This window comes from Podarcis raffonei, chromosome 3 (genome assembly GCF_027172205.1).
Source record: "Podarcis raffonei isolate rPodRaf1 chromosome 3, rPodRaf1.pri, whole genome shotgun sequence".
Classification (NCBI taxonomy): Eukaryota; Metazoa; Chordata; class Lepidosauria; order Squamata; family Lacertidae; genus Podarcis; species Podarcis raffonei.
In genome coordinates, this window is record NC_070604.1 from 63,359,046 (window position 1) to 63,372,796 (window position 13,751).

The 13,751-nt window shown below is 46.3% G+C and overlaps 1 long non-coding RNA gene across 1 annotated transcript; it reads left to right on the top strand.

Moving 5' to 3' along the window:
• The first annotated feature begins 22 nt into the window (after window positions 1–22).
• Window positions 23–1,101, top strand: LOC128410579 (uncharacterized). Its single transcript, XR_008329548.1, has 2 exons — window positions 23–163; window positions 869–1,101. It is a non-coding gene; the product is annotated as an uncharacterized LOC128410579 (long non-coding RNA).
• Window positions 1,102–13,751: the final 12,650 nt, after the last annotated feature.

The following is a 13,751-nucleotide window of genomic DNA, read 5'->3' on the forward strand; positions in this document are numbered from 1 at the left end:
ATGATGCCACTCCTCGGCCGCGGTTCGCTGCCCGGCAGAATCAGTGGCGCTCGATCAGGTTAGCTATCCCCGCGCGGGAACAAACGAATACCGTTTACAGTTTAATCCTATGCGTGCTTACTCATAAGCAATGCCTTGTGAGTTCAGGGCGGCTTGCTCCCAGGTAAGTGAAGATAGGACTGCAGTCTTAATTGAAATGCGCATCAGACTGCTGTCCCTGAAGCTCATCGCCTCTTCCCAGTGCATTTAAAGGGGCAGTTTTTATTTTGACTGGGTTGTGGTTTACCCCTACTGTCGGTTTCAGAGGCAAGCGTGCTTCGGTACTGTCCAATCGATGTGAATGCTTTGGTTTACTCTATAAAAATGTAGGCCATGTTCCTGAATAACTCACTTTTCGAAATAATTTATCCCGACCCCACGTCTCATAATACCTCTGGCCTGTCCAGAGACGGTAGACAAGGGCTTTACTGATGCATAAATTTATTTTATTATTATTATTATGAACTATAAACGCGGCGGTTCGCAGACTATATTTTTGTTGTTTTTCAGTTAAAAATATTGGAGTTTTGCCTGACATCTCCATGGACTTACCAATTCTTTTATCATTTCTAGAAGTTATATTGAGCTTGTTTATTTGGTTGGACGGGAAAAAACAGGGATAACTTGCTTCCCAAGTGAGCGCGGATACATATATATTGGAATCTCCCCAATATCTCTGAAAACTTTCAGTCTTAAAATATGATTGAGACTGCGTAGATTCAATGGAGAGTATAGTTTCGAGTATTGCGCTTAGCTTAGGCCATTTACTGGGAAGCAAATTCTATTGATTCTCTGGGATTTAACTTTCAAATAAATCTGTTTTTTTCAGATCAGTTTATGAGTCTGCGGGAAATGGCTCACAGATGAAACTGGGCTCGGTTCCGTTCGCATTCCTTTGGCACACACTGTGTTCGTTTCTTTCTGTCTTGCGGAAATATGCATAAGGCATCCTAAACGGCGCAACAACTCCGTGTGTGTCTGTGTGCGCGTGCGCGTGCATGTGAACAAGTGACCCCCAAGTAAGCAAAAAAGAAGCCGCCTCTGCCACACGTCACCAAGGGGGACAACATTCTGCAAAGCGGAGCCAGCACAGAAACGACTACACCCAATATAATGTGCACCCAAATTTGTTTCAAATTTCCCTTGGTCAGGCACGGTAAGGTAAAGCAGCGTAGTTCTCCTAAAACGACTGACCACCCCGACCCCTAAATATGTTAACTTGGAAGTAAATGCCACTGAGTTCAAAATGCCTGAATCCAAACTAGAATTTTTACCATGACCCCAGTTCTCCTCTGCGCACTTACTGGGACCAACCAAACCAAATTGAGAGGCAACTGCGGCGATTATTTCCCCGTTGCCTATTGTTGAGCGAGGAGGGCACCCGTTTCTAAAACTCTTCGCTCAAAGGGAAGTCCCATTTTGTTCAGGATAACTAACCTGTGAGCGTAACCAGGATTTTTGTTGCGGGGGGGGGGGGCAGCCAAAGTTGTTGAGTTTTTTTTAAGGAAATCAAAGTAAAAATACCCGGTGAATAAGATATTGCGGGAGGCAGACTTCTGCTGGGGGGGGGGGCGGAACCTCAGATAATTGAGTACTTTCAATGCTTAACAATAATATTTGTGGATCTAACCCCCAGGTAACTCTAGAGCTCACAGTGACGTTTACTGGAAAATCCAGCCCGCTGAGATTGATGACGCATCTCCTGCCCCAAGAAATATGCACGGAATGAGGACCTTAGCATGGAGTCTGCAGCAGCCCCCACTTGGCACTCAGGGCCACTGCGTGGGTGCCCTCCTGCAGGCAGAGGCGGGGTTCAGTCTTGGCCTTGGGCTTGGAATTCCCGGGACTAAGTGCGGGCACACTGTCCCTTTGCAACTCATCCTTTCATTGAATTCTGGGCACTGTGGTTTAAACCTCACAGTTGCCATTCTCAGCAGCTCTTAAGGAACTTCAGTGCCCAGAATTCTTTGAGGGGGGAAGTGTGCTTCGACTGTGCTTCAAAGGTATCGTGCTCATATCTCCTCGTTCAATGTGAGTTGGATCACCGTGCCAGAAAAGCCAGGGACTTTGGCAACTGCTTCGGTGGTGAGACCGTGCGAGAATTTGTTAGGCAGAGGACCTAGGCGGGGGGAAGGCTTGGAAAATGGTTGAGGGCAGGCCAAAGGGATGCGCCTTTGACTGTTGGGGCAACTAGTTGACAATCTCGCTTGTCATAGGAAAGGGTTGAATGACAGAGGGCCAGCGACTGGAAAAGGAAGGCGCACGGGCGCCTCAGCTTCTGGAGACCTGTCAAGAGAAGTTTGCTCCAGAGCTAAGACACGCGATAGCTGCTCCGGGTCTTGAAGATGGTGCTGGACACCGCGACGGAGAGCAGGTGGCTTGCAGTCTGTTGGCAGCTGATTTGCGTATGGGTAAATCCGTCAAACATACGCCCAGAAGTTTTCTCGGCCTTTATTGGTGAGTTTTCTTCGATCCAGGCGCGCGCACTCCTCGATCGTGTGAACTCAGGAAGCCAGCACGCACGGAAAGCGGTCCCTATTTATCTACTTGCACCCAGGGGTGCTTTCGAACTGCTAGGTTGGCAGGCGCTGGGACCGAACAACGAGAGCGCACCCCGCCGCGGGGATTCGAACCGCCGACCTTTCGATCGGCAAGCCCTAGGCGCTGAGGCTTTTACCCACAGCGCCACCCGCGTCCCTAACTTACTAGCGGGAAGGTAAACGGCGTTCCGTGTGCGGCTCTGGCTCGCCAGATGCAGCTTGTCACGCTGGCCACGTGACCCAGAAGTGTCTCCGGACAGCGCTGGCCCCCGGCCTCTTGAGTGAGATGGGCGCACAACCCCAGAGTCTGTCAAGACTGGCCTGTACGGGCAGGGGTACCTTTACCTTTTAAATATTAGTTTGGCTTCACTATTTTAAAAGCTTCCATTGCTCCAGGCAGCCTCGCTTCCAGTTCCGTCACTTGGTTTGGGAATTTCCTCCATCTCAGGGACTTAAGGGAGGGAATGCGGAAGATCGATATTATTTCTGAGTCTGGTCATTTCCAAAACTAATATTTAGAGGCTCCTTAATCCCAGAGCATTTGCTACTTCATTTTAGCATCATCTCCGATGATGTTAAGAGATCTGTGCTGCCGTCCTCCGCACCTTTTCTTGGGAGTAAGCGCCACTAAGCTCAGTGGATCTTACTTCTGAATAGATATGCAGAGGCTAAAGCGACAAGTTAACCTCAACGCTTTTCCATACTTTTATTCCCGCATCCCCACGCGGAGCCCAGTCTTACCCCATCTCGGCGAAGATGCGGCTCGAAGCCAAAGGCTCGACCTGGAAGCGACGTCACTTTCCCAAAGCCTCCGAGCTGACAGCACTTCGGTCCTTTCCTGGGCGCGATTCCTGGCATGAGAACCCCCCGAAGTACCGATCGAAGCCGGTGGCGAGGTCTCCTCGCTTTTATCTGGAGAATGCATTTTAAAAAAATATTAATAGTATTATTAATAATAGCGTAATTGTTATTTTTGTCTAAATCGGAACTATTTTAAAAGGAAAGAAAGGAAGACTGACCATCCTGATGTACACCGGCAGCTATCCAGAGAGCTCCTTCGTTGGAATGAACGATATTCACTGCCAAGGCGACTTAAGGACGATGTTTGGAGGAGGTGAGTGAAGCCTTCCCCCGGTCCCGTGACGAGTAAGCGCGACTGCCCATCGCCTTCAAGTCGCCTCCCGGGTCGGAGCCCTCTGCTGGATCCTCTGCGAACCGAGCAGTCCCGGACCGCCCCAGCACGACTTTCCTACGGATTTCTCCTGAGGCAACTGCTTCATGGGGGAGCAAACGCCTCTCCCAGCCCGCCCCACTCCTGCATCGCTCGACTGCTGACCCTCGATGGGAAACTGAGAGACCCCGAATGGAGGTCTTCATAGAATCGTACCGTTGGAAGGGACCCCGAGGGTCATCTAGTCTAACCCCCCTGCAATGCAGGAATCTTTTGCCCAACGTGGGGCTCGAACCTACAACCAAAAGATTAAGAGTCTCGTGCTCAATCAGTTGAGCTGCTAGAGGGAAAAGGTCTAGCAAAGCACGGCGTGTGGAGAGCTCCCCTCTCCCCGCTCAAAAGGAACGGCCCAGTTGGGGGTGAGGAGGAAAGGGAGATCAGGCATTCGTTCCATATGGATGGAAAAACACTTTTTGCATGCTATGGGGCATTCTCCCCGCCCCCCAATGCGTCCGATGGCTGAGCTGTAATTCCGAAACCAAGTCCCGCTCTCTGAGCCGCAGCTGTTCCCAAGAACATGGCCTGAAACGCTCGGCAACATTTTGCAACTTTTACACCCCATTCCAGCTCTGAAGCCTTGTCACCAACGCAGCAGCGTCCCGGTGAAGCTGGATCCTTCCCCCCTGTTCTTCATTGGCGGAGAGCCAAGTTTAGTCTTTTTAAAAAATATTTCACTTTGGACCGGCACTTGGATCAAGCCTAATGGAAACCAGAAGTTTTACAGCAGGCTTCCTCAACCTCGGCCCTCCAGATGTTTTTGGCCTACAACTCCCATGATCCCTAGCTAGCAGGACCAGTGGTCAGGGGTGATGGGAATTGTAGTCTCAAAACATCTGGAGGGCCGAGGTTGAGGAAGCCTGATTTATAGGATTGTCTACTGTATTGCCATGTCTATACGGAGCGTGTAACATCTAGCTACTTTAAAATGTCTGATCGTGTGTGTGTGTGTGTGTGTGAATGTGCATGCGTGCGCGCACACACATTTTTTGGAACTCCAAAATACTCACTGCATCATTCCTTACACAAGGTAACATAATTTCGACATAGGGCTACAAAATGGCGAGGACCCAACCAGCTTACCAGAAAAGTTAAAAAGAGTGACCAGAACATTTGGTAATGGAGACACCTCTTCCTTCTTAACTGCTCCCTGGTGACTAAAGCATGCTAGTCATCGGGTATAGCGCGCAGTTCTTCCTACATTTAAAAGGAGCCCCTTCATTTTCCTTCTTAGACAGCTGTCCCCTCTGCGCCCTCACCTGGGAGGAGCCCCACTTAAACCTTGCAGCCCCTTTCCTCGTTCCTCTGCCACCCAGCAACTCACAGGGTTGCTGGGTGGTTAAATCAGGAGGAGAACTACGTATGCTACATTGAGCTCATGGGAGGAAGAAAGGTGGGCTATAAATGCCATCAATAAATCCATATCCTAAAGAATCTGGTTCCAAAGCAGACCAGCGCTTGGCCGTTGGAGAGGCTCGGTCTCTGTCCTGAAGTGATCCCCTTGACTTCCGTGCACAAGCGCCGGGGCCCCTTCCTTGGTGGAACCCCCTAGACCGGACAGCCTGGGGGCAGGGAAGGAACAGTCTTTTATTTTCTCCCTTTGCTAAGAAGGCAGCAGCAATCCCGAGTCTTAAAACCTTCCTCAAGGCGATCATAGGGCGATGCATCACGCAACTGCTCCACCTATTAGTAGTTATTAAATTTGTATACCGCCCTTCACCCGTAGATCTCAGGGCGGTTCACAACATAAAAATACAATAGGAAAACCCCCCCACCGCAAAATGCATAATAAAAATAAGAAAAAACAAACCAATTACCCCACCACAAACACCGGCCCAGCTGCTTACCCCGGAGCAAATCCCCTTCTATTGCGCGGGTTTTACTTGCATGCAAATGGACACACCCACAAGGGCTCGGCATTCAGTCATTGTGCTATGGAGAGGCGCCCCTTGTGGCAGGCAGGCGGACTCTGTGGGACCCCATGTCTTCACAGGAACATCGGGATCTGCCTAAGTACTGAGTCAGGCCACGGCCCACCCGGCTCAGTATTGTCTACAATGAGTGGCAACGGGTGTCTAGGGTTCAGGAGACCAGGAGGTCCCCTCCTGCCCTACCTGGAGATGACGGAGGCACAACCTGGGACATCCTGTGCGCAACGTTTTACGCCGCGATCCTTGACGTATTTACTAGGAAGTGAGTCCCGCTGTGTTCAAGAGGATTGACTTCCAGGTCTGTGTGCAAAGGATTGCACCTTTCGGGTCTCTCCGTCCCCCACCCTCCCACTCGCGATGAGCGTCGAGACGCTGTATTTCGATTTTAAGAAGGAACCGCTGGTGGAGCGCGGCTGGATGTGGACCTGGTGCTCTCTGTCGGGTTTGTGATGCTCATATAAAGCAAACGCAATGCCTCAGGTGTCACTAAGGCAGACCGTTTCCCAACTGCAACATGAAAGAAACTACTTTGAGGTTCTCCTTGTTTGTGCCATGTGAGAGATGTTGTTAATGTGGAGGAGAAATCAAATACCACGCGCTACTCAATGTAGAATTTATATTTCCTTGATAGCCAGCCCCCACTGGCCTATGCATGACTACTAAGTGGTTAATGCCTGTTCGTTGGGAGGGTGATGGTGATGATGATATCTCACCTTTCCTCTTTTCTCCTCCATACAACCCTGCGAGGTAGGTTAGCCCAAGACAGGGGGGCTGGCAACAAGGTAAAAACGCTCATGTTAGAGTGGGAATCTGAACCCTGGTCTACCAGATCCCAAGTCCTAGTCAAACACTCTAACCACTATACCATACTGCCTCTCAAGTACATGTGCACTGCAGTCAGCCCCATATAAGAACAAGCAGATTCAAGCCAAATAAACAGTATGAATGTCTTATAGTCTGATGCAGGTTGCAATGGAACAGATATCAAAGGAAGGGTGTTTTGGATTGATGTTATCACTGCCAGTTGCATGTGCATTGCAGGCACAGGAAATGCAAAAATGTTTTAAACTCGTGTGGAAAAACCTAACTTTTTTTGGGGGGGAGAGATGCTAGGACTGAAGGTGCCTTTAGCAGGTCACTTCATGCATTACAATTTCCAGGGACACATGTCAGATATCAAGTGGGGGCAAGAACCCCATCTCCCTAGCCTACATACCTGTTTCAAGGGTTTGGTAAGAAACACAAAATGTTGACCAATCACATTCGTTTTACAGGTGGGTGCCATTCAGTTCAGCACTTTTATTTCCTGTTGCAAACCAACGGGCCTCATTTAAGCATGTCCCTGCTTCTCTTACTAAAATTATGGCACTTGCATGTGGGACTTCAGCTGGATTGTGCCCCATACATTTTGTATGTACCCTTGCAAATGTAATATGGAAAATGGGTGGAAAAAAAGAAAAATTAGAATGAACACCTATTATTTAATATAAATTATTATGGTCCCTTGCTAACATAAACTGTTAATATGGTGCAGAATTCATCCAGAATCCCAGAAAGTTGATTAAGTCTCCTATAATTAAAAGAACAACAACAGAGTACATGTACATACAATCTGTTCAAGCAATTTAACAATGAGAAGAGTTTCCCCTGTATCTGTTCCTCATGCTGGAAATGCATTTCTTAAACAAAAGTCACATTGATTTGGAGTAGACCTTTCATGGACATAGGCTGAGGATGAACCTAAATAGCCCAGAATAATCTATATAAGATTATCTTAAATGGCAATATTTTTTCCTAATGGGACAGGTCTTGTTAATTAACAATATACAAGTGCTATTTGTTAGAGTCCTGTTTATGTCAGGAACATTTATGAGTGAGTAACAAGGAGTGGGAATGAAGCCTACATTTGCACACAATTAATTTTATTATTATTTTATTATTACAATTTATTTCTATACCACATTTTAGCCCAAATGTCCGCAAACTGGCAGGCAGCATATTAAAATAAAATATGCAATGGAGTACAATAAAATGCCATAAATCCATCAGCAAGCAAAACAGCAAAATCATGAAGGTGGAGGGCCAAAAGGAAGCCTCCCAATGGTAGAGGATGAAAGGGTATTCTCATCCCTCACACTTGATATCCATTCAGGCTGCAATCCATGTTGATGCCCATTTAATTTAATGGGATTTACTTCTGAGTAGACATGATTAGGATTGCAGCTCACCCTAGTCTCCTAAAGCTGATGTAGCAAATATTTTTTTACCCATCTTAGTATCTTTAAAGAAGACTGACTGTAAATAAACAAATGGATCAGGTATCAATGACTCATGTTCACCTGATGTCTGGTTCGAATGGGAAATCAAGGTTTATGAAGCCCCAGTGAACTGGGAAACTGGTAAGATTTCCCACCAAGTGATCTGAAAGCTCCAACCACAAAGGAAAGCTCTCTCACACTTCTTACCCTTTCAACAGAATTATAATTTAGAGGGGAAGTAAACATTGCATTTGAATCAACCCCCCAGTAGTTTGATTGGCAAGAGAGAGAGCTTCAGATTCAAGAAAGCGAGATCCCTGGCAAGGGGTGGGGGTGGGTTGAAGGGACAGGGGGCCATGCAGCATTTGGAAAACAGAAGTTGCTCTTTTCCAAACCACAGCTGGTTCGCTCACCCCTTTGGAACCACATTTTCCATCAAAGGAGAATGCCTGTTTGATGAAGAGCAGAAATCATGTCTGACGAGGACAGAACTGGCTCGAAACATTTTCAAACAGCCTTGAATGCAAGGATGCGAGAGTGTCTCTGAATAGCAGAAGCTGCTGAAGTGCTAATTATGAGAATATATAGGAAATGTAATTTGTTGGCAGAAGTGGAAGTTTAATTTTAATGATGCATAAACAGCATGGCTGGTTAGGACCAGCAAGATTCATTATATAGTTCCATTTTGGCAGTCTTTGAGAGTGAAACACGTGAACGTCTATAGGCAGCAATTGCTGACTTGATTTTTACGAAGGGATTCTGTTCCAGCTGGAAAACACGTCTCTAATATCAGACTCCTGGTTCTTAGTTTTTTATATGTTTGATATGGTTCACCTTCTGTGCTTAATAGGGAGGTACAATTTTGCAGTAGCAAGGGGTCTGGCTCTAGCTGAAAACCCAGAATGTTATCCTTACATTGAGCATATAAAAAGTCTGTGTCAGTATTGTGAGGTAGATCCACAGACTTCAGTCTTTTTCAGAGTCCAGGTAGACATTATGGGAGAAATGAGCTGCCCTTGCACTCATTCTCCCTCTCCTGCTGGTAGGTAGTCAAACACAGCATGTGACATGACATCATCTTACCATATGCTGCACTCCCTAAATGATAACAGTCAGTTATGTAAGAAGTACACTCTGATATGATGTCACACTGCCCTCTGCTTTCACGAGTGACACAGAACTCAGCTGCATATTTCTTGTATGCCTTCCCCAAACTGGTGGCTTCCAGATGTTCTAGACTACAACTCCTATCAGCCCAAGTCAACATGGCCATTGGTCAGGGAAGTTACAACTGGGCATTATAAGGCTGAGGAAGGCTGGTATACTTAGAACCCCATGGTGCATGTTTAGAAGCAACATATAAAATGAAACCAACATGGCAGTTATAAATCAAGGGTTAATTTCATTGGAGTGAAACACTTTAAAGGCCATTTCAGCAGAAAGTCTAAACACATCATGAACAAATATCACTGAAATCAATGGTAGTAAATTTTGGCCAGATTACATCATCATGTCCCACTGTTTCCAACTTAACTGAACATTGGATTATGTCACCGAAAGCGACTTCTTCAGGAAGAAGGCATTTTGCAAGGCTGATTCCACAAGTTTTATGTGGGACTGTGTTAGTGTTGGAAATAGCAGGGGTGCCAACTTGAATAAAATATTGGGGCCCCCGAGTAAGCCCTGCCCCACATAACTGTTCAGATGATGTGGTGCATGAACACCATTTGAATGGCAATGCCCATCAACTTTGGGGGGGTGGTAGCCCACTCAAATATTTTATTAGGAGTTGACTCCAATAGTTAATACAATTCTGAGACTCTCGTGTTTGATTGATTTTTGCACTCCTATCCAAAATATTAATCCAACAAATTATCACTGGTGGTGCAATGAGCCTCTCACTGAAATTAATGGTACAACTCCCAAGGATTTAATGGTTTTGGAGTATCAGTCCCAGTATATTTAGTGAGCCATGTGAGTAGATGCACAGCAATAATGTATTCAACTGATTCCTAGAACAAGATGAGTCAAACGCCATTCTTTTCTGGACCGAATGCAAGAACTTAAGAAATAAAAAGGAAAGCCTTCCCCCAACGACTAATCATAAAGCTTGGCGAGTTGGACTGACAGTGTTGGAAGTCAGCTTGCAAAGTGTAATTAGTTTTATTTACTGTTCATGAATTGCTAATCCTCAGTGGCATTTGCTACTAATAGCATGAAATTAGTTTGTATAAACAAACAAAATCACTTATTCAGCGGTGTGCATTTGATTCGCTGTACTAAAGGCAAGGCAGTACCTGAATACTAAGTTTAACTTTTAATGAACGGATTACAATAAGCGAGTCCATGAGCCTTTTCAGGCCGTTAAATATACAGAGGTATTAATTAGCAGTGGGGTAGGTGATCCTTTTTTGGATTGGATGGAAATGCAACTTGTTTATATCCATTGATTAGAGAGTTTATTTCTGAAGGGCTTGTAGCTGCATGCTGTCATTGGTAATGCGCTTCCACTGTTTGTTTTTGCCATGTGAACTTTAAAAGACTGGCACACAATCCTTAGTGTGTGGAGAACTGGTGGCGGCAGACATTCTGATCCCAGGAAAGATTTGATTTCCCTTGACACCTGGAACAGTTTGCATAAGAAGCTTAGGAAGATTTCTGCACTCCTTCACCCCCTCCCCATCCTTTTACATATGTTTAATGCACTATGCCACGCAATGTATTTAATGTCAAGCATGCCATCACTGTATTTTGGTGAATAGCTGTGCAACAGGCCTTGGAACAAGAAGGGCATCTCATCCCCCTCATCAGGCTATTGAGCTTCCCAGGCTGAGACCAGCCCACAGGAAACATTGCACAGCGAGAGACTCCTCTTGCAACGTCTGGCCACATCATAGGTATGGGCTGCAAAGCCTATATAGCAATAAAGGACTCAGGTTTGAACCTGTCAGGTTATAGGCTTCCAAACAGAAATCAGCCCTGAGCCTGAGAACACCACATAACATAGGTGGGAAAGTTTCACTGATGTGACTGGTCAGTTAGTTAAGTATTTCTATTCTTTTACTTGATCAGTGGGGCAGGTGCTCCTCTGCTTCCCCATGCCTCCATGGGTCCTAAACGCTGTTACAAGGCTCCTGTTTTAAGCTGCCTCCTCTTAGGAGCTGGGGAACACTGCCACCTTTTGTTGCAACTCTCCACTTGATCTAATAGCACTGTCAGTAGATCAGGAAGCTCTTAATGCCAGGGTCTTGGGTTCAAGACCCAAATGGAGTGGAGGTTTCCTTGTGGTCCCTTCCATCTCTACAATTCTATGATTCATGTATCTTCCAGGGTTAATACTCTGGTATTCTGAACTGAGATGGAGGGTTGGCCTTGGTGAGTCTTGACCCAAACGAATCCCTGATCACTTGCCACTAATTAAAAACCTGTCATTTTCTTTTTGCCAAAGTCTACACAGCCATAACAAACCACAGCAGAATCACATTTCCCATGTGCAAAATAGTATAGATTGTGTGCTAGGATTTTATTTTTTTAAAATACTTATTTATTGGTTAAATTTATGTCTTGCCCTTCCTCTCGAAGCACCTGTGAGCCATCCCAAAAATGTACAGGCTGGCGGTGTGTCTGTGTTAGTAAGCTGACTGTGCCTTTTGGGGCAGCCAGCTGGCATTAGAATGGCAAGAAAGCTATTTAACACCCTGTCCCTGCCTTTACCTGGTTTACTATTGGCCTTGGTCTTAATTCAGATGTATAGCACTTTAAGACCATGCATACAGTACTTTAAATTGCTCTCTATTAATTTGAATGCATTTAGGCAAATGGAAGATAATGCACTTGGGAGAAATAATGTCCAGGCCAAGTATTCAATGGGATAATGACATTCATAAAGCAGTGAAACAGGGGTAGGTTATGCTGATTGGGAACTGATAAAATTTTGACATAGAGATTTTATTTTTTTCAACCCCTAAGGGACCGTTAATGATCTCAAAGGGGATTCTGCATATCCCAAATGCCATATCCACACCTCATATATAAAGACCTATAGCCCCTTATCTGCTTTTTCCTTGGATGGATCTCCCACCTCTCGTCTTGTGCTGTGGGCTTTGGCTTTAAAGCTTGTGTTTCTATTATAACAGAGCAATGGTGTCTCCCACTAAATGAGTAACTAGATATTTATTAAGAAGCAGAGGCACTATAAAGGATGGAGCAGTAAAAGCAGCACTGGGAAGCTTAGAAGTAATAATAGTAGCCGTATTCTGTTCTGCCACCATTACTGTCGAAATAATCCAATTCAAGACTCTGGAGGGAAGGCAGAGAGGGGGAAACGACAGGAAAGCCACTGCTAGAATGAGTTTTGATCTTCAAGCAATTTGGAGGCAGGTGTCTTTTATTTGTATTATAAATAACCAACCCACAAAGTCAGCACTTAAATAAATAATAGTGGTGGCTAATTAGTAGCAAAGGAAGCCACTATCAATTAATAAAACATCTATGCTGCTTCTGTATCAACTGCACTGGAAAAGAATGTTTATAAGGTGTTACATCTTGATGTCGGTGAAAGTGTGCTCCCTTTAATACACTTTGGTGTGGGAGTTTTCCAGCTTCTCATGATATTTCAGTTACTCTGTTGCTGCTGGGTCAGAGGGCTACATTCTGGGCTTGGCAGGAAATGAAATAGCCACACCGTGCTCTTCAGTGAACTCCAGCCTCACCCAATCAACTCTAAAGCATGCTGAATGAAGCAAGGGTGTTTGCTTGGCAGAAGTATGTAAGGTAAAGGTAAAGGTACCCCTGCCCGTACGGGCCAGTCTTGACAGACTCTGGGGTTGTGCGCCCATCTCACTTAAGAGGCCAGGGGCCAGCGCTGTCCGGAGACACTTCTGGGTCACGTGGCCAGCGTGACATCGCTGCTCTGGCGAGCCAGAGCCGCACATGGAAACGCCGTTTACCTTCCCGCTAGAAAGCGGTCCCTATTTATCTACTTGCACCCGGAGGTGCTTTCGAACTGCTAGGTTGGCAGGCGCTGGGACCGAGCAACGGGAGCGCACCCCGCCGTGGGGATTCGAACCGCCGACCTTTCAATCGGCAAGCCCTAGGCGCTGAGGCTTTTACCCACAGCGCCACCCGCGTCCCACATCTGCTAAAGGGCACTTAATGTATGAGTGGGCAGCATTGCACAAGCTGTAGAGCAGCATTCTCAGGGGCTGAAAGAAACCACTTCAGCTGGGGTTGGCAAACTGCAATCCTTTCCCTCCCACCATGTACAAGGATGGATATTACGCCCCACATCCAAGTGGCGTACCGTGGGGGGGCATAGGGGCAGTTGCCCTGGGCACGAAATTGTTATGGGTGCAAAATTTCAACACCTGGTACTGCCTCAATACAGCTGCACGCTTCCATTGGTGGGGTCAGTTGAAAATGTGAACCAGGAAGTGACCTCTCCAGACAATGGAATGACTCTTATTTTCTTATATCTGTGGCTGTGATCTCCTGGGTGACGTGGACGCCGTTAGGCAGTTGAATGTGCATGCGTACTCCATCCTTTTCCCTCTCTTCCACCCCTCGCACATGGCCCCGGGCGCTAACCCACGCTATGCCACTGCCATATCCGGTCTGTCTTTCTTCACTTAAAAGTGCAACACTATGCCTACCAATACGAGCAACAACCTAGCCCTACACCAGACAGGTTTTGGACCAGATGGGTTTAACAGACAGAGGCATTAATGTGAGTTTGAAAAGTTAGCAGCACCTGTCC